Source organism: Triplophysa rosa, linkage group LG13 (assembly GCF_024868665.1).
Source record: "Triplophysa rosa linkage group LG13, Trosa_1v2, whole genome shotgun sequence".
In the NCBI taxonomy this organism is placed as follows: Eukaryota; Metazoa; Chordata; class Actinopteri; order Cypriniformes; family Nemacheilidae; genus Triplophysa; species Triplophysa rosa.
In genome coordinates, this window is record NC_079902.1 from 11,963,997 (window position 1) to 11,972,928 (window position 8,932).

The 8,932-nt window shown below is 39.8% G+C and overlaps 1 long non-coding RNA gene across 1 annotated transcript; it reads left to right on the plus strand.

Moving 5' to 3' along the window:
- Window positions 1–6,441: 6,441 nt before the first annotated feature.
- On the plus strand, window positions 6,442–7,991 carry LOC130563591 (uncharacterized). The gene is made up of 3 exons (XR_008964139.1): window positions 6,442–6,554; window positions 6,766–6,833; window positions 6,909–7,991. It is a non-coding gene; the product is annotated as an uncharacterized LOC130563591 (long non-coding RNA).
- The last annotated feature ends 941 nt before the right edge of the window (window positions 7,992–8,932 follow it).

Sequence of the window (8,932 nt, forward strand, 5' to 3'; positions counted from 1 at the left end):
GCGTGATGCACATAGGTTCACGTGAAGCGCTGAACACGTATTTTGAATTCCTGCTTCCCCTGAAGAGGAGGCACCGGTCGCCACTGGAGAGATGGAACTGTGAATCTCAACTATGTCCACACTGCAACTGGGCTGTGTTAGCGCAGCCTCTGTGCATCAGACATGTGCCAAACAGAGTGAGGTATGATGCAAGACATCACGCACCTGAGAGCGGCAGACTGGCTCATCCTGACGTTGACGCATGTGTGATAGACACCTGTAAGACATTAGGCAGACAGTGCAATGTGGCAGACTCCTTGGACCAGGAAGAGGCAGCTGCTGGTGTTAATTAAAGACACAGTAACAGAACCTCTCTTAGCCACACATCAAAGGTCTCAACAAGGCTCAAATCTGCGATGCACGGGAGCTCGATGTGACCAGGACCAGATGCATGCTGGGCCACAAGCCTGACCCCTGGTCCATAGGTGGACTGGAGCTGGCCAGCGGCTCAGTTGGGGCCAGGCTTACCTGTGCTTGCATGTCTGCACGCTGGAGAAAGGTGACGCGCCTTCATCTGCGTTCGTGACCTGGAGTGCAGAGAGACAGAGAGCAGAGGTGAGAGGTCAGCAAAGGAGGGCAAGCTTAAGAGAATCACACATGGGGCACATTTGCCAAACACTGTCTGAAGGTAACGTGCATTTTCAACTGATATCGCTCTTCAGGACCACATGAAATGTTCGCGTTGCCTTTGTACTTGCCCTCCTGACCTCAGTTAAAAGGAAAAAAAGTGCTGCTTTGATTGACTGCTTGTTGATTTGCTATGATGGTTAATTATCCAGTTCAGTCATTACCAAGACAGAGAGGTTTCAACATTTCAAAGACGACTATTGTTGGCTTGATCTGGAAGATGCACCGACAGATCATTTAAACCTCACTGATGCTTCAGAAACTGAGCATTCTTTTAGTTATTTTACAATTAATGAAGACAGACAGTGATAGAAGAATGTCCAACATATCTACAAATAATAGCACAGTAAAGTGTAAAAAACACAGTCTTGCTCACCAAATGATTTTTACAGTAATAGAATAGTTCATCTAAAAAATGAGAATTCTGTCATCAAAGGGAAATATAGGTCATTAAATCTGATATGCAGTTACCCATCAATTCAGCATTATTATACAGTGATGATATTCAAATCAAAGGTGTAGTAAGTCCGTGCTCTCTCATGGTGATGTAAATAATTTGACAATGTCTGAAGCACTTTCTACAACGGCATTATAGTTGTCAGACAACTAAAAAGGTTTTCCCAAGATCCATTCCGATTTCCACCTCTTCAGCTTTTCATGTTATATTTTTGCATTGATTCAGCTACTAGTTTAAATCACTGCCAAACTTCAGCTTGCAAAAATTTAGGGAGTTTGTTGTCTGAATTGCATAACATACATCACAATAACTGCTGAAGTTGGGGATAGAGGTAGAATTTAATGAATCACAGTAAATCGCACCAAATAAAAAAAGAATAAACAGAGCATCAACTTTTAGCCCTGTTTTCATTTGGGCTCCATTGTTTTGCAATGTTCTGAGCATTGAAGACTGTGGCTCTAAGTTTAAAGGGATAATTCAGCCCAAAATGATTTGTTCCTCATTTATTCACTCTCATGTCATTGCAAACCGGTATGTCTTTTTATCTTCTGCAGAACACAAAAGAAGATATTGTGAAGAACATTGGCCACCATGACTTCCATTGTACAGACACAAAACAACCTAAGAGTCATATACAGGTTTCTTACAACATAAGGGTGAATAAATGATGACAGAATTTTTGGATAAACTATTAATTTAATTCATTACTGTTGGATGAATGTGCAGTAAATTGCAGTTTTGGCGTTTACATAAATTAACATTTTTAACAGTCACTGGACTAGTGCCCTAACCAAGGTCCTTAAACACTGCTTGCTTAATAATGACTTGTTATTGCAAGCGTGGACCACAAGGGCATTGTGAATGTGCTGGAACGATAATGACGAGAAAGTTTTGCTTTGGGCAACAGTCCCATCAGACTAAGGGTGCGTTTACACTTGGCATTAACATGCGACCTGTATCTGGATGTTGTCCACATACACATTGAAAAGATAAGTGTAAACGCTCTTCTGATCGGAATGTCATCCGATCAGCGTGTCCTGATCCAGAGGTAGTCCAGGACGCATTGTGATCGGATCTCAGTGTAATGTAAACGCAATCCAGACAGTTTATCTACATTTACCGGTACAATTTCACAGAAAACCCCGCCCGCTATCATTATTCTCTCGTCTGTCCGAAGCCTCTCAGACTGCGGAGCAGCTGACAAATGCAGCGGAAAGTTTACTCTTGCTCACGAACGTTGCACAGTCGTTCATTTTCCCACGAAATTATCATGGATACTTTAACCTACAGAGGATTTATGTCAAATCACACGAGATGTTTTACTTGACCACTTCAGCTGTATCATCGCTGTATTTGTGACTGCCATGAATGGCGTTGACTCTAACACACAGCGCCATCTTAAAACGCATCATTTGTTTATTTTCATGTCACAAACACGAATGGCAACACTATACCAGCTTGTTTATAACATACGTGTGTGTGTTTACTGTAGCCTATACGGCGTAATCAACTGTCCGGATCCCCCAGGGATACTGCCGCTTGTGTCTCGTACGGCTCTCACTAAATCCTTGGTGTTTCGAGTCTGACGTCATCACCCAAAACGTGTTTTTTCATCAATTTTAACAATCATAGGTAGTTTAGATGGTTAGACTACGGTTAGGGTGTGGGTTAGGGTAAAGGTTTCGTAAGACTTGAAACACCTAATATTTAGTCAAAACCAACAAGCCACGCCCACGGATCTGACTAGAAAGTACCGTCCCCGGAAGACAGATTAAGCGGCAGACGGGCAGTTTGAATAGTGTAGTTTGAATGTCAGGAAGCACGCTATTTAGGGCGCAGACCAAAGAAACGACGCGCTGTCACTTTCTGCCGAACCAACCCAAATACACGAGAACGACGTAAGTGCTCGCTTTTGATCATAGTAACTTCGGCCTACTTATGTGATTATTTTATGTGTCTGTGGCATGAATAAACAAATGATGTGTTTAAAAACACCGTTAGAGTCTGTGTGTGTGTGCGCACTGGTGAAACCCGCTACAGCTCAAGTACAAAAGCTGTCATTTTACAAACGTCCTCTGCTTATACTTTCACATATATGATCATTAATCGTTTTAACCGCGGTTTACTTCCCACCCCTGCCTCGAGTTCAACATGGCTGCGTATCAAATGTGTCTCATGCTCATTCTCCCTGTTATACGTGTTGTGTGAAATCTCCCCGCACCGGGGCTATTTTTAAATTGCAGGCTTATTATTAAAATAATGGGCGGGAAACTATAGAGATCCGATCAGTTATCCAGATGTGGAAGCCACTTGTTGACAAGTGTAAACGCCTGTGTCCTGATTGTCTGAAGATCCGATCTGCTTGTTCGGATCACCGAGATCGCATGTTAATGCCAAGTGTAAACGCACCCTAAATGACATAATTTATTTTAACTGTAATAAAATAACCACGTTTACATAAGTAATTCCATTCATATCCAGCATGAGTAGATTCAGTCGTAGTCAGTTGCTTGGCTTTTTCGCTTTTGTAAATATGTGTGGAAAAGCATACATCAACGTGCTGACTCTGTTTGCACTAAATGCATTGTAAGTCAATTTGAATAAACGCATCTGCCAAATGCGTAAATGTATAATGAAATATAAGAAAGAAAGAAAGAAAGAAAGAAGGAAATGATTGCCATCTCTATTTTGAATCTTATTTTAAAATCACCATTACGTCTGTGTCCCTGTTATCCATTTATATAACAATGGGTGCATCTGAAACATTTGTGTATGAATGTAACTCATATAACACCTGCTTTCAAACAGTCTTCCAAGGCCATATAATGTCACCTCTAATCGCCTAAAACATTCTGTTCCTAGCAGACATTGAATCACGTCTGAGCTTTTAAAAGAATTTACTCCTTTCAACCTCTCCTTCAGCGGCCATTTTTTATTCTCCCAAAACCCTGAACCGCATGCACTGGACTGTGGCATATCATAGGCAGCGAATAACGCAACAGTACTACTTTGTAAAATATCAACCATATGCAGATGTCTTGTAGACAGGATGCGATGCAAACATTTTATTTGCATGTGTCTTGTACCAACCTTATTGTACCAACATTATTGAGCTCTCCGACAAAGCCCTAAATACTATGTTGTCTTTGTTATAGTCAGGGCATCACTAAGTGTACATCAACCTCTGAACATTCTTGCCCTGCCCATGAGTCCTATAGAAAACAGATCGAACAAGCTGTGCTCAGTGGTGGAAAGCAGCCCATGGTGGAACGACTATTATGTTTTGCCGTCGAATAGATGCCCGAGTGGAAATAGAAATAACACATTGACTGGATTTCATTTCATAATGGTACGTGCCACCTTGGGCCGATCGGGCTGCATCCTGTAGTGTGGCGTAGGGGCATATTGTGGCGGTTGTTGGGCTTTGTGGCACCCTGCTTGGCAGCAGGTTGTGTGGGAGCTTGCTTCAGACTCCCTCAGCAAGCAGTCGTGCGGTTCAATCTCGTTATAGCGATCCTCCAGCAGTCTCTGCTTGAGCAGGCCTCCCCAAAGTGTGTCATCAGCAGATGTCTTCATAGAGCCGACCGGTGCCGAATGGAAAGGAGAGGCTGCTTTGGCAATTTCGGTTTGGCAATGCTTTTTTCCCCTCAGTCTATCAGGTCCAGCAGTCATTTTCAATTTGGTTTCCAGTCTTCGCTTAAGTCAAAAATACTGCCTGCCTCAGCAGGGCAGAAAGGAGAATGTAGTCCAAGAGCGAGAATCACCCTGCCTGATTTTTTTCACAGGCCTGCCTCTCTCATGTGGATTAAAAATTAATAATTCATTAAGGTCCTTAACTCCACGCAAAAGGGCTGGTTTATACTCTGAGGCTGGTATCTAAAACTTAAGATGATGTCTAAATTTAGCATTGTGCTATTAATTAACCTCACATTAACAAATGACCGCGGAGGAAAACAGTAATGATTTGACGCCAGGACCAGCCCACTGTAGCATTAGTTTGCAATGCATTCGTCTGATTAGCACTCCGGTTATTATTACTCAATTCTGGCCACAAAGTGGTTACTTTGGTTTGTCTACGGCACAAAATTATGGCATGTATACACAGTAGAATCGGAATATTTTGTATGACATGACAAATTGTTTTCAATTAGGTCAGTTAGGTAAGCAGTCCACGTGAAAGATGGTTTGCCAAATATATGAACTTTTTCACAAATAGCTGCATAATAATGTTACATGATTTGACATTTTACAATGATGCACTTGGGATATCAATGTGTTTGTGTGTGATGTCTCGGCACACCAACTATATTCTTGTTAGTTTCGAATGAAAATAGTGCAATGACAGGAATGTCACAACTTGCTACTTATTTTTATGGCATAAAACTATTAACATTTTTCAAAGCGTAGCTAAGATCAGATGCAGTGAGTAACATTTATGTGAAAAGTGAACGGAAACATGCAGCACATGTTTGTCTATTGCTGACCTATCTATCTATTGCAATTGACAGTAAACCGTAAAATCTTTATGGCCTTAGTTGGATAACCATAAAAATGTAAGCGTACAAACAAAATGATCTCTTAAAGAGAAGCAGTTTACCTTACACAGATTCTAGATTCGTATTTTGATTCCCTAAAAGCATCTTTATTCAGTGACTAATATAATACCAGTCATCGTGCATAGCCTTGTTACTGTATCAAGTCCTCTTTAAACAAACAATATTTAAAAAATCCTCTAGCTTCTCATCTTAAAAAAACCCCTAGAAAACAAATATCAATTGTCTCCCACACAAATAATGGAAAAAAAAATGTTTGCGATACGAGTGACCTAAAACAGCGAGCATTAATATGCTCGAGAGATTTCCTCTGGAAAATATCAAAACAAACACAAAATGCATAAATGCAAAGCAAATAAGATGGCAATAATAACAGCATCGCTAAACTACCTCGGAGCGAACAGTGTGTTAAGGTACCATGTTCACAACACCGCAAAGCGATAATAAGCCAAAAAAGCCTTTTTATTATGGATGTGTTTTCACACCTCCACAGAAAACACCTTGATGTGACAGTTTGCATTGTGCTTCACACTCCACAGTAATGGCGGGTTCCCCCGGAGTTGCGCGCAATGGAGACGCGCTCGTGACTTTGCACTGCGGGCAGAGGTCAAAGCCAACTCCTCTCTGTGGTGGAGCCTCGTGGGTACGGACCATATCTATTTGATATCAGAGGTACGGACTCCCAACGCTCATTCAATGTTAATCTCGCATTAAGTTGCTGGGCCACAGTAAGGTAGTGCTAACCCTTCCCCCCTCATCAGCCATGTTTGTTTTTGCTGGCACTTCATTATCAAAAGGCTAACTGCTTTACAGCGCCTCCTGCTGCTCCCCCCGGAGGAAACCTGTGCACGTTTGGATTTCAGCCCTCCGATTAAAAGGTAATCAAAATGGACAGTCTCAGCATGTTTAAAAATGCCATAAATCCACTTTGTGTTATTTGACCAAATGGGCGGTGGTCAGTCTTCCCTTTGATTCTGAACATACAATTCGGCACTTTGTAATTTGTTTAAACTCAAATTTGTGAGGAGCTGATGAACGCTCACTCATTCTCTTTTTTCTAACGTGTGTGTTTCTCACTTTCCCGTGTAGGGCAGTTTGCGGAATATTAAGGCATTTCCTCAAGAATGTTCAGACTTCAGATAGGAATCTACTTTCCTGTAAGTAAATCCTGTATGTTTGACTGCATTTTTTCCAGCCGGTTTTGAGTTTGTTCATGTCATTTCTCATTAAAGCTGCGTCCACAGACGAGTGTAGTGGTTTGGGTGGGAGGCTGTCAGCTTCAGGCAGTCTGGAGGTGTTAGGTGAGCGGATGGCTTTAGGGGTCCTGGCCACAGCTTCGAGGAGCGTGAGGTGAATGAACAGAATGCCTGTGCCCACCATGTGTGACCACTAATGAAGACGCTCCCAGACAGGACCCTATCACCCTGGCAACAAGATGTCTTCATAAACAAGCTGCATGACATTGGCAGGCCACTTCCTGGTAGTATATGGCGACCTGCTTTTTCGCAAAGCCAGATCACAGGCGTGACTCAGGGGATGTGAACAAATTTAGAACCCGATAAAGAAACGTAAAAATAATATAATTTCAATTCACGTTGTTGTCGCTAAATGTTGATCATCTCTAAAATTACCTTGAGCTTTTCTTATGTCAACCCTCGTCCTCACCGCCCTCGTGTAAATGCACCAGATTATTTGAACGTGTTTTTAAAAACCGTCTCATTGTAGTACAGTCATAAACCTGCCACATTGCTCTTCCTGCAAGGGGGCTTTAACATTTTCCCCTCAGCCAGTTTACACTTAGACTTGTCACCTGCCAAACACAAAGTGCTTGACAACAGCGAACCATGGGAGATGTGTTTTTGACAATTTTAACAGAGAAATCATAGCATCTGCTGTGAGGAAATATGGTAATAGATTTAAAATGGCCGCATCGGCTTGTCGTCTTGCCAACACATTTTGCTTTTAACTTATACGTGCGATACATGCAAAAATGAAAGAACAATTTAACTGATATCCATGTTCAAGTGGTAAATTAAAAAAAATTTTTTGGGGGGGTTATCCTTTACAGGCTTTTAATGTTTGGAGTATAAGCGACTAGACTTTCCAAAGAGGGAAGTTAAAGGATAGCTTGTTCAATCATTTTTTTCTTGTTCTCAACCATTTTATGTGTTTGAATTAGAACAGTATTATTTTTATATGAATACAGTCATAATTGAATTATCATAATCATCGTGTTTTTCTTTGCCTTTTTTATTTTGCAAGCTTCTCTGTGATTTCAAACATGAAAACGTGGCTTTTGTGATGGATCAAGAATATTTGGCTATGCGTTTATTGCCATCATGTTAAATATGTATAAAAGTTGTTAAATATATTGTTCTAAGGCATTTAAATATGTCTTAAAATAGCACACTAATCAATAGATTTATGTTTGTGGTTTTTATTTAAACTAAATACAATATCTTTTTTAAAGAAAAATGAAATGTTATGATTTTAAAGATTATGTATTGAAATAAATGTTATTTGCCTTCTGAACATGTTTATCCTGCTGCAAAAAAAGAACAAGCATAAAAAACGTACCATACTGTATTTTATAAAGAAAAAAATTCAACACGTAAGGATGACAAAGCCGGTGTGGATAAATATGTGTACAAAATTAATAACACCAAGGACACCAAGGATGCCACTCATTCGTATAGTGAATTAATAATGTCTTCTCGAAATTATATGAATTAAATGTTGGTTGGGTGAAACAAATGTTAAACATGCCGATTAAGCAATGAAAATTATTTTTAAACAAGGATGCTAATTGTTAATCTGTTAAAATGTAACCTTATTCAAAGCAAAACTGTCCATATTTATCACATTTTGAAAAACAAGAAAAATTCATTCCGTTATGTTCTTATTTTTTATTTTCATTGTTTTAGGATTTTTGAAAGAACAGGCATATTTAGCATATTTATAGCAAGGACCTTTTTTTGCCTAAATTATTGGTCTAATAGTTTACTTTTTTCTTTTAAAAAAACAATATAACAAATGATTTATAAAACATAGCAAATGTTGTTGAGTATTTAACATTTAAAAACTGTTTTTGTACTTGAAAGAGGCATATAATAAAAGTGCATCACTTTATTCCTAAAAGTTATTAAAATGCATTGCAGCAAAATAGCTTTTACTTAGTTTACTAAAAGATTAAAAACAACCAAACCATTTAAAGAAACTGCATGGCAGTTCTTTGCAAACATATTTCAATTATTGT